This window comes from Euprymna scolopes, chromosome 46 (assembly GCF_053919585.1).
Source record: "Euprymna scolopes isolate OS-2025 chromosome 46, ASM5391958v1, whole genome shotgun sequence".
In the NCBI taxonomy this organism is placed as follows: Eukaryota; Metazoa; Mollusca; class Cephalopoda; order Sepiida; family Sepiolidae; genus Euprymna; species Euprymna scolopes.
The window spans coordinates 41,827,704-41,840,611 of NC_136527.1; the positions used below are offsets into that span (position 1 = coordinate 41,827,704).

At 29.7% G+C, this 12,908-nt stretch overlaps 1 long non-coding RNA gene across 1 annotated transcript; it reads left to right on the forward strand.

Moving 5' to 3' along the window:
- The first annotated feature begins 2,833 nt into the window (after positions 1–2,833).
- LOC145270455 (uncharacterized) lies at positions 2,834–12,226 on the forward strand. Its single transcript, XR_013865366.1, has 2 exons — positions 2,834–2,905; positions 11,643–12,226. It is a non-coding gene; the product is annotated as an uncharacterized LOC145270455 (long non-coding RNA).
- The last annotated feature ends 682 nt before the right edge of the window (positions 12,227–12,908 follow it).

The following is a 12,908-nucleotide window of genomic DNA, read 5'->3' on the forward strand; positions in this document are numbered from 1 at the left end:
AAATGCAGGTGTATTTAGAGGATTAGTAAATTTTGCATCTAAATTAGATCCAGATTTAAAGAATCAGTTAGAAACCAGTAGTGTCTTCAAAGGTGTTTCCAAGACCATTCAGAATGACATACTTGACTGTCTTTTACAAATATACCGTGATGAAATAAGGGCAGAAATTAGCAAAGCTTCCTTTGTAGCTGTCATGGCTGACGATACAACAGGTGTGTCTGAACATACACAAATGATCATTGTTTTACGGTACGTCTTGGATGAAAAAATACTTGAACGCTTTTGGGGATTCTTTATTCAAGAAAACCAAACCGCTGATGGAATATCAAAATATATTCTACAACAATTGGATATAATCCTTCAAGGGAATCGCCAAAAACTGATAGCTCAGACATTTGATGGTGCAAATGTCATGAAAGACAAAAAAGCTGGTGTTCAGGCGAAAATAAAAGCAGTTTATAGTAATGCACATTTCACTCACTGTTATGCGCATCAACTTAATTTAATAATGAGGAATGCAGCAAGCATTACACGAAATGCTAGAATATTTATCTCTAACATTTTGGCTATTCCGACTTTCTTTTCTAGATCACCACAGCGTCTGTCCATTCTCAAGAAGCATCTGGATGTAAGCATTCCACGTCCATAAGCCACGAGGTGGAACTTTAACATACGGATCATAAATAGAGTTCATGAAAATGTTCAAGCATTAAAAAAATGTCTCACTGAAATTTAGTCAACATCATATGTAGATGAAACCGTTGCAGAAGCGACAGGAATTCTGAAATATTTGAACGATGAAAATTTCATATTTTGGTTAGAGCTATTTCATCAAATTATGTCTCATGTTGAAATTATTTATAATCAAATGCAATCTCGGGAAATTAGCATATATAAAGTCAATGAATACATAACAAATTTCAAAACTGCTATTTTAGAGATAAGAAACTCCAAATACTGTGAAAATCCTTCACAAACACTCAAGGCCGAAGCTAAAGAACTGTGTGACTATATATCTGTTGATATAACGGACAGATATTCTTCAACTAAACATTTAATAAATAAACAAGAAAAGCTTTGCTAGTTTTAAGAAAGAACTACCTACAGACGAGATATCCTTGACAACTTAAGCATATCCCATGATTGACAAACAAAAGCTTGAAACTGAGTTAGAAATATTTTATAGTAGGTCAGATATCCATGAGTATTGCAAAGTAATTGATCTCCTGAAATTTATTTTGGAAAACAATTTAAACGATGTTCTTAGTGAAATCACAAAACTCATAAAAATTATCTTGACAATTCCCATGACTACATCAGAGGCAGAACGTTGTTTTTCAACTCTGAAAAGAATAAAAACTTTTCTAAGGAGCACCATGGGTTGCGAAAGACTAAATGCACTTGCAGTGCTTTCAATTGAAAAACAGTTCTCCAGTAGTCATTCAGAAGTTAAGGAGAAAATTATCAATCTTTTCTCACAAATTAAAACAAGAAGAATGGAATTTACTTTCAAATAAATATAAGTAAGCTATTCCAAATATTTACATCTATTTAGAATTCCTTTAAGTTATTGTATTTTTATACGTGTGCATGCGTATAAATTATGTATATTTTTTATGTTTGTTTTATTTTTACACAATATTAAAACAATACGCATTTTTTTAAACAGCACCCCCACTAATCTTAGGCACGAGCCGCCACTGATCAAAACAATTTTACTAAATTTAAAATTTAAGAACTAAAAGAATAACTCATGAATTTCTGTTTGCTTCTTTTATATAGAAAAATAAAGAATTGTAGATGTAAACAATTAAAAATATTTTTTTAATATTTCAGGAACATTATGATAGGCAGTATTCATTCAATATTTTCACAAAAAATAATATAATTTCAAAAATATTTAATGTGGTTTTAATGATAAAAATTCTCCCGAAAATTTCAAATGTAATATTATAATATTTTTCGTGCATGAATGATGATTGATGGTGTAGACATCAAGTAAGAATTTTTTTTAATCCTGAAGACAAAGGAAAATTAAAAAAAAAATAAAGATTTGAATCAAAAACAAAAAAAAAAAACAAAGAAAATTATTTAAAAAAATTTAAATCCAGGACCATTAAGAAAAATAATCGAAAAATGGTATTATTTTTAATAATGAGTACATTTTTTTTTAATTATTAATATAGACTAATACAGATGCGTTGATTGATTGTACTTGCTTGGGCGAGGGGGGGGTCTAATTAATCTTTTTTACACAAACAAGATGTATTTTTTTTAATCAATATTTTAAGACTCTACTAATTATCTCTGAAATAGTCCCCAAAATCTGATATTTTATCTTTCAGATTCAGTTTAAGTTTCTAACGACGCCGTAAAAACATTGCACGTGTATTTTTTTTTTCGTATAGATATTAACTATGGTTCTTTTTCAATATCTCCATTTTTAATGTGTTTAGTAAACTGCGCCAGAACCAGATTTACTTTAAGCTTAAATGTTTCAAACACAATTAAAAAAAAACAACAGGAATCTAAAAAATGAATTAGTAAATAAATAAATAAAAATACGAAAAGGTGGCTATAAAAACTATCAGTTTCCGCCATTAAATTGCACGTGCAACGAATTAGAGAATTAATAAAGATGATACTTCTATGTTCTCTCTCATGTAATATTAAAATGTTAAATAAAATAATATTAATTTTATCCGTGATATTCACCAAATAGATCGGCTCTATTTCGAAATATTTATTTTTTATTTTTTCTCTTCAATTTTGTTTTCTGCGAACTCGCTCTTACGTTCGTCATTTTGAATGTAAACTTGAACTTGTAAAGTCAATCACATTTGAAAAATCGTGTCCTTTATAAAAGCAAATAAAGTTAATCGAAAGCAGATTATAAAACAAAAACGTAAGTATTACTACATGAATTTAGTATCGATTTTTGCGCATTTGCAGAATACGTTAAAATGTAAGATGACATTTATTTATACATTTATGCATTTGCAGAATATGTTAAAATGTAAGATGACATTTATTTATACATTTATTAAGCGAATAATCCTAATGAAAATGTTGATTTATTGAAAAAAATTTCTCTGTCGATTGTTTGTTTGTTTGTTTGTTTTTTCAATACTGACTTAAATGTAAAAAAAAGAAAAAAAACAGCTTCTTTATCGTTTACGAAAATTTTTTAATTAATTTTAAATATTTTGTTTACCAAAAAAAACAAACAAAAAAAAAACGAAAAAAAAAAAATATAGATCTTAAATGTTTTTCATTATTTAATGGTTTTTGTTTTCATCTTTTTTTTATATATAATCTTCCCAGTGGATTATTAGGGACTGCCAAATGTCACCACAGAATTACCCCCACCCTATATGTAAAACGATGTAACTTTATTATAAATTAATATCATCAGTATAACTTTTGTACCATTTAAAAGAAGGGCAAAATAAACCAGTAATAATTAAAAAAAATTTTTTTTCATCGAACAAAAATAATGAAATTGCGAGACGAAAATCGTGTTTACATTAATTGGCGCTTTAAAATAACGTTCCCATGTAGTAGACATTCTAAACGTGAAAATATACCCATATTTAATAAATCTAACAAAAATCAATTAATCGTCAGATTTTGCGTTAAATTTTCAATACTCATCCATTTTAGAATGAAATTACATATAAAATGCAGTTTTCGTAAAATATACGAGGGGAAATATTTTTTTAGTGCGTGATCCCCCTCCATATTAATTTTTTCGAAATTGTTATATTTAAATCTATCGAAATTTCTATTTATTACGAAACATAAGAGTTCAAATAAGTACAAAAAAATATGTTTTTTTTAAATTTAAATGCACATATTGAACAAAAATTTACCTTGAAGTTGCAATTAAAAAAATAATATAAACTTAATATTATTATGTTTTTTAAATAGTGTTTTTTTTTTCGAATTAATATATGCTATAATCAGTTGAATTGCCAAGAAAAAGAAACTTCGTAAACATTATTTTATTTTTAAAAGATTAAAACGATTAAAATTCCATTATTTCAAAATGTTCCATTACAACATAGATTTTTAATTAATTGTGTTTAATTTTTTTTTAAATATTAATTTTTAATATAAACATGACTCTTGTCAGCTATTTTATCGCCAGATTAAAACCAATTTGAAAATATTATTGCACAAATATTAAGCATTTTGTAGCCCCTCATATTTTGTTGGTCTCTTTTTACCGAACAAAATATGAACCTCGTAGGTAACCAAATGAACATTCAGTAAAACCGTATTTGATATTTAATGTACAAATGTTTATAATATTATTAATTATTAAACTGTGTAAATCTTAAAACCTAATAAAATTATAACAAAGATTAATTATTAATTGTAGTTTGAAGAAGATAAACAAAGGTTTTAAAAATATCATTAGGTCGCTTCTGCTTTTCCTTAGTTCATATAGTTAACACAAATCTGACGTCACGGAAACATGCGATCCATTTTTCACAATCGTTTGGCAGACCCTATGGATTATTATCATTAATCTATTATTTTATTTTCAATACTGAAACATAAAAAAACAACGATCAATGTCTCGAATCTGACATAAAGCAAAAAAAAAATCTTTACAATAAAAATAAAGGTGTGCTGAAAACGAATATATACTTCAAAAGTGAATTAGATTTCATGATATGAGGAAATTACTTTTTCCAAAAGTGGGGATCAACTTTAATTTAAGGAGGGTGCTTTGTACCTATTCTGTACTTTAACCTTACAATTTAATAAAAAAGATCTAGAACTTTAATTAAAAATAGCAAAATTAAACTTGAAAATACTATTTTAAAAATAGCACGGATCAATAAGTGCACTAGCACCAAATAAGCACCCACTTTCAGGCTACACGATGATAATATTTTTAGGCGGGGGCTGCCTGAAAGCCATTTTGGTAAATTGTTATTACTTTTGACCTTAACAATCATCTTTAACATGACGATTTCTATAGGTTTTTTGTATGCTGAAAACGAATATCCCATTAAACTTTGTCACAAACAAGTCGTTTTCCGAATATTATACAATGTAAAGAATTGGCCACCACTAATAACATAAGGAATTACATTGCTTAATAATCAGAAAACTACTTTGCAGCAAAAATATGTATATGCTTACACATACAAAAATGGCCACCTCTGATAACATAAGGAATGACACGTATCTGTATGCAGATTTTTCTCTTTAATATCTTTAATATCCTGGGCTTTTAATGAAAGATGAAATTAGAAAAAAACTTTTATCTCCACTCACTAGGTTGCCATAAAGTGGGTGCTCATTTTGCATTAAATTCATAATGAAAAGTGAGACCCCACTTTTTAAAAAAGTACATTTTTAATATCATGAAAACTATTTCTCTGCGCCACTGTTAAAGTATATATTCGTTTTCAGCACCCCCGAAAACTTATAAAAGTGGTAATCATAAAAGTCTTTTTGGGAGGAGGGAGGGTTGAAAGATTCTAGACATTGACCAGTACAATTTCTTCATAGTTTACAATGAAAAAAAGTATGAATTTTAAATGATTTTCACTGGTTTAAAGTAAAAAACAAAAACAAAATGCTCAACACTTGTGCAGATGTGGTATGCTCCTGTGTACTTGTCACTAATCTTCCAGATTATCAAAAAAATTTCAATATTTACAATTTTTAAGTTGTGCTCTGTTTCTAATACAAAATTCTAGTAAATCGATCCCCCATTTTGGAAACATCGACTTTTTCAGCCAATTTTGCGAATTTAGCCTTTTTTAAAGCTTTTTTTTTTAAATATTAGTTGTTGCTTTCTCCTTTCTTTAATTAAATGTTTTTATTCTCGTCTCGTGTTTTCAATATGAAAGATCGATGTATTAGTAACTGATTCCACACATAAGTATACCAAAGTGTTTTCCTGTTTATTTATTTTGAAATGCAGTTATCAAATGTTCTATTCGTTTGGTTAAAGAATGCTGATAATTAAAGAAACTTATTATGTTGTATTTAAAAGTTCTCTCAAAAATACATTCAACAAACCTTACAAATACCTTGGAATAAATTATGAAATAATCATGATTCTTAAACAAATTACAATATTCTGTTCTAAATGTTTTTAGATGAGGAATGATTCTTTGTATTATTTAGATTATTAAGACTACTGTTCTCATCTTGAGTGTTATTTATTGTGCAGACATTGTAAAAATAACACTTAAGATGAGAACAATAGTCCAAATAATCCAAATGATACGAGCAAATCACATTTTTCTTTATTTACATGTATTTTTTAGATGTTGAAAAATTGTTTTTGTTTTTCCTTTTAATAATGGAGATTCCATAATTACTTACCAGATTGTGATATGACCTTTTAATTTTAATTCTGTTTTGAAAAGTGAAGATAACATAAAATTAAATTATTTTGTATTTTGGCAACATTACCTGTTATAGATGAAAAGGAAGTTATTATAAATGGGGCTTTCATGTTCTGAATTTGTGTATGGAAAATTGTAACTTACTTTGCTAGCATGTGTGTGTGTGCTTCAAAGGATTGGTCAAAATAGAAAGGAAAGAAAGAAAGAAAGGTTAAAATGGTTGACGGTCACTTGTGCAATGCAGACTTTCTATTTTTGAAAAAAAGTACTAAAAAGGGCATCATTTCTCAGATTAGAATGAGAAGAAGCTGATCATTTTCTGACATGTGCAAAATCATCAAAATGGTTTCTGGTTTCCGACTCACAAAAAAATCTCCTCAAATCATGAGAAACTAGCAAAAGTACTTTCTCTTCCCTTTCTCATTCCACAGTCAACTTTATGCTTGCATAGGTTAAACTTCTTTCTTGAAAAAAGAAGAACAAGAGAAAGAAAAAAAATAAGAATATGCAATCAAAAATGCAAATTGAACAATTCGAGTTATATACACAGCATTATCGTGTTGACACACCAGTTCTCGTCAGGCCACCAAAGTTAAGCAACATTGAGCCTGGCTAATACCAGATAGGTGACTGTTTGGGAATTCTAGGCGCTGTATGTACTTTCTGCTTATCTCTGCATTGTTTCCTGTCGTCCTGAACCTCCACTTGCCACTGGTATTCAACAACGTCGACTCAGGAGAGGTGTGGTTGGAGATTGCACAACTCTCATCACAAAAATTTCACGCATCGTTACAGTGGCTATCCATAGTCTGTCAGGATTGAAGGAAGCCACTACTATATATACATATTTTGTGACCATATGCTGTGGCACATATAACTTTCACAATTGTTCATCGTCGGGTTGCAATCATACACTATTTCATTCATCACCATAAAGTTGTTGGTTCCATTTTAGACGCATTACCGTTCTTCATCTGCATCTTTAAATGATCTAAGTTTATTGGACTTACCGAGTAATTCCTACCATCTATTTCTACCAGGAGACGTCATTGTCTCTGCTTAAATCCACGGTGCATAATAAAAGCTCCACACAAATATTTCCATCTCCTTCAAAGCTCATCTCTGTATTTTCCTATTCTGTATAGACGAGTTTAATATTAATATTGAATGAATATTCTAGAGGTATTTTAAGCTGACTGTCTACCCTCTCGGGGATTAAATGCTTTTGTTCATCAAGTATAATAACCACAGTAATGTTACAAGCCACTCTGAACTTAGTTATTTGGCAACCCATTCTCAATGTGACTGGTTGATAATGTTCTTTATTAGCAATCGAAACTTACAAACTTACAACAATTTCTCAAACCCTCACGAATCATACATGTATGCAGATGCTGGTGTTTCAACATAATTTTCTGTGCTGACCTATCTATTGATTAAATATGGGCATCATCTTCCAGAGTATATACTCGTCAAATATTCTAATCGTTCCTAAACTGAAGTACATCCTCACCTTATTTTTCTTAAGCCAATAATGGTTTAATATCATATATTTATTACTGACACCTATGCTCCTCTATAATTTTTCCCTGAATTCTAATCAATTCTATGTGCGTTGGTACGCCCTTGTTCAGTAACACCTAATTATATACTTAGCTTTTTCCTTACTTTAGCTTTAAATACTAGTCCTCTACTATCTACTTTGTTTCTTCTTTTACGTCTGTCTCCATATCTTGTAGAATCCGCTATCTTGTGTGACAAACCTCCATGCGCTCGTCTTAATACTCCTAGCTTGCGTCAATCCATTTCCATTTAACTTCTACTATAGCTTTCTGATTATCCGCTTGAAGATCTTGTGGCTTGTGTCTCATCACACCCATTTTCACTCTCCTATCCCTTAAACCTCTAAAAAATCTCAGTACCTGTTTTCTGACTTGTCTGCTTCTACACTATATCCCACTATAAATGCCTTCTGCTAATCTATCTTTTGCATATAGGCCTGTATCCATTTTAAGCTACCCTACTGATTTTTTTTTTAAATTCTGACCCTACTGCTTAATTTTAATTCTGAAGTTCCAGCACAAAATTAGAAACAAGCTGCTGCTTCATTATAACAATAGCAAATGCAACTGACGAAAGAACAAGATAAAAAACAACTCAAAATCATTTTTTTGTTAAGAAACACGAAAGAGAGAAAAACATTAGCTTATAAAATTTTGAACATATATGTCTGTTTTTATTATCTTATGCACATTACATATATGGATATATATTTATTTTTTAGCAGAAACAGGAGGGTCAAAAAATGAAATGTCACGTACCTCATTGTTTTTTTTTTGGTTTCCTCAACTTTATAGGACCCTTCTTTGTCGTATGTTTAGAGTTCATCAAGATTCCTGTATTATTTGTCAGAATAACTTATTTGTTAGAATAACTAATTATTTGTTAGAATAACTTATTATTTGTTAGAATAACTTATTATTTGTTACAATAACTTATTATTTGTTAGAATAACTTATTATTTGTTACAATAACTTATTATTTGTTAGAATAACTTATTATTTGCTAGAATAACTAAATATTTATTAGAATAACTTTATATTTGTTAGAATAACTAAATATTTATTAGAATAACTTTATATTTGTTAGAATAACTTATTATTTGTTAGAATAATTTATTATTTGTTAAAATAACTTAATATTTGTTAGAATAACTTATTATTTGTTAGAATAACTTATTATTTTTAAGAATAACTTATTTGGTAGCATAACTTTTTATTTTTTAGAATAACTTTTTATTTGTTCGAATAACTAAATATTTATTAGAATAACTTTATATTTGTTAGAATAACTTAATATTTGTTAGAACAACTTATTATTTGTTATTAGGTTAGAGAAACATTGAAAAGATGTAATATGTGCATGTACAGACGTTTATGTAAAAATCATGACTAATGTAAATGTGGAACATTATACAGCGGTTAGCCATGTCATTCATTGAAAAGATGTAATATGTGGAGAGATTGAAAATCAGTTATGGTGAAGTATATATGGATGGAGAAAGGAAACCGTTGACCCTGATAGGATAAAGTAAATGATTATAGATTCCAAAGAACAGTGGCAAGTAAACTGTCTTAAGGAAACAAGCGTTAAACTTTGAAACAAATAAGTTTTAAACCAGCTTAATATACCACCTTTTAGGCAACAAAGCATCTCTAATCATAATTGTTGTCATTCCAGTTTAGACAACGTAACACCTAGTCCATATCGCTCAAGTTCTTCTTGTGATTGTCAAGAGCTCACTACACTCCACCTTTCTGGTATATTTTTTTGAGAAATCCGCCACATATTGAAATTTGATTAGATAACTACGAGTGATTGTGCAAAAACACCAAAAACTGGCAATGTTCGTAATGCCCCGAAATCTGGTCATGCTAGAGTTACTTCTTACACGGAAGATAATGCTGTAGATAGAAACGTCAGAAACAGGTTTGAAACGGTTTCACAAATCACACAACAATGTAATCTTGGTAAGAAGTGTTCTCTTTCTACAGCTAACAACAGATTGAAGAAATTTAATTCATGAGACTCTGTTGCAAGATGCAAGCAAATGATTACTGTAAAGAAAAGTGCCGCCTGAACACCGTCAGATGCATTGAAGATCATGACACTTCATATTGGCTTAAAGTGATATTTAGCAATGAATTAAAATCCAATAGGCAAAGCGTTGGTTGCAGGCATTACATCAGTCTAAGGGAGGATGAAGAATTTAATCCCAGCTGCACAGTTTAAAAGCTACAAGGTGTTTGAGGTTCAGTATTATTGTGGTATATTATTAGTGTCTATAGTTTGCTTACAAGGTCGAATACATTCGACCATGTACATTAATATGTTGACTTAGCATATTCTACCTTACTTTGGCCGAAATTGGGATGATAATCCCATTTTTATACAGGATAGTGCTCCCATTCACGCAACTGACACAATGATAAAATTTCAAATCGGGAAGAATTTGGGACAAAAATGAAAGAAAAATGCGATGCTTTTTTATCCGAGAATTGCTGCAGAGAAATCCAAGGAATATCCAAAATATTGCAGATTGTCTAATTGCAGAAGAGCTATACTACTAAATATTTAGTTTATTGTCTTCCTGTTGTATTTGTGTTAAAGTAATGTTCTAAAATTATATTAAAATACAATTTTCCATAGTGCAGAGTTTCTTTATGCCTTCTCAATTTGAAGTTAATTTTTAAATTGGCATCAACACTAGGATACTTGCATGAACACTACGATGCTTCAATTAAAAGTCAAATATAAACAGGAAAACTTAAAGAGGAATAAAAGATGAATCAAATGAGGTATAGGTTTTTAAACTGTTACACTCAATTTAGCTTAAATTTGCAGGTTTTGAAAAAATAAGTTCTGACTTTTTTGTGGCACCATATATATATATTATTTATAGTATTGTTTAGTCATTTAAACAAAACAAAAAACATAATGTGCCTACCAAAGAGTGCTCAATGTTTAGACAGAGCAATGTGAATATGTTGAATATGAAAACTTGTGGCTACACATATGCAAACATGTTTCAGTTACCACCTTGCTAGGGAAAATCACATCATCAGTCCAAGAATATCTCACAATATATATATATATATGTAGTTGCCTGTCTAGCCGCACTGATGAGCTGTGAAACAGCGAAACAGTACTGTATGTGGATGACTATATATATATATATATATATATATATATATATATAGTGATGACACACAGAAACAAAAATGTTCACAAATTTTATACTAGAATTGTCTGCTAGGACCCGTGGTGCTATGGTTAGAGTACTTGGTAAATTCAGATGTAACTTAAATACTTTTGAACGTTGAAGTTGTAATCCTCAGTGAGATTGGAAATAGAATTTTCAATAAGGCTTTTTATCCAGTCATCACTTATAATACCTGAATAAGATCGGGGGTAACATAGAAACATTGTGGAAATATCACCCAAAATTAGAACAGTATTCTGAAGAATCCAAATAATGTGAATAATCAATCCTCATCTCTTAAATGGAGAAACGTTAAGATTTTTAGTTTAATATTTGAAAATAGAAACAAATTAATTTTGTTAACTAACCAGTATTGCATAAAATTCTCATTTTTTAAATTTGATTAATAATAGATGATTTGGATATTTTAACAAAAATCAACATTAGAAATTGCAGTTAACCAAATGAAATATATTTTTAAAATATTTATTTTATATTTTCAGAATTTGCAGCAATATAAAGAAATTAATGGATAAGGACTTCATTGGTGATTAAGAAAAGGTTTAAAATAATTATACATTTTTTTCATATAAATCTTCTAAAGTTAAAATTTACTAGCCTGCATATGATCATACACGATATTGCATATACGTTTTGTGGAATCAGATGCAATTAAACATGACTGATAAAGCATATTTTGTGAATTATGTGGTTCTTTTTTGCATGGAAATCAAATTTGTGGAGTAAAAATATGAAAACATGGTAAAATATCTTTACTGCAAAACCTGAATATCCAATGTAGTAGTAAATCTTTGGGAGATGTACCAGAAAAAAAAATTGGAAATATCCATTATGACTTCGAATTTCCTACAGTTACTTGAAAGTGAATGTGGCACCCTAGTTGAAATAAGCATCCCTAATGATGCTGGCCTTAACAGCTGTGAGGGGCAAAATTACAAAGGACTTATGTATGACATAAAAAACTGGAATGTTAAGAAGGTATCAATCATAGCAGTCATTATAGGAGCAACCAGACTAAGAAAAAAGAATTTCAAAAACTATCTGGCAAATATACCCGGTCAACCAAGAGCAAAAATACAAACATTAGCACTTAAAGGGATGGTTAGAATCTTAAAGAGACCTCTCGATTGGAGTAACTGAACTAATAGGAATTTTTTGCATCTCGTAGAATACACCATCCCCAGGAAAAAACAAAGTGATAAGGAAATTAAGACAAAATATATACAAACTACATTACAGAAATCACATTTGTTGCGTCCTATAAAACACATCGAGGGGGAAAATGCACTCTTGTGAAGTATGTGATTCTTCTTTTGCATAGAAGTCACTTTTGTTGAAACATATGACAACACATATGGCAGTCAAACCATATTCTTGAGAACGTTGTGCTTCTTCATTTGCACGAAAGTAAAATTTGTTGAGGCATAAGACCACATATGCGGGAGACAAACTACATTCTTGTGAAGTATGTGGTTCTTCTTTTGATTGGAGGTCAAATATGTCCGATCATATGCTAACACATACTGGAGAAAAAACACATTCTTGTGAAGTATGTGGCTCTTTTTTTTCACAGAAGTCAACTTTGTTGAGTCATATGAACACACATACAGGAGACAAACCACATTCTTGTGAAGTATGTGGTTCTTCTTTTGCATGGAAGTCGAATTTGTTTAGGCATATGAGAACACATATAGGAGATAAGCCACATTTTTGTGAAGTATGTGGTACTTCTTTTGCACAGAAATCAT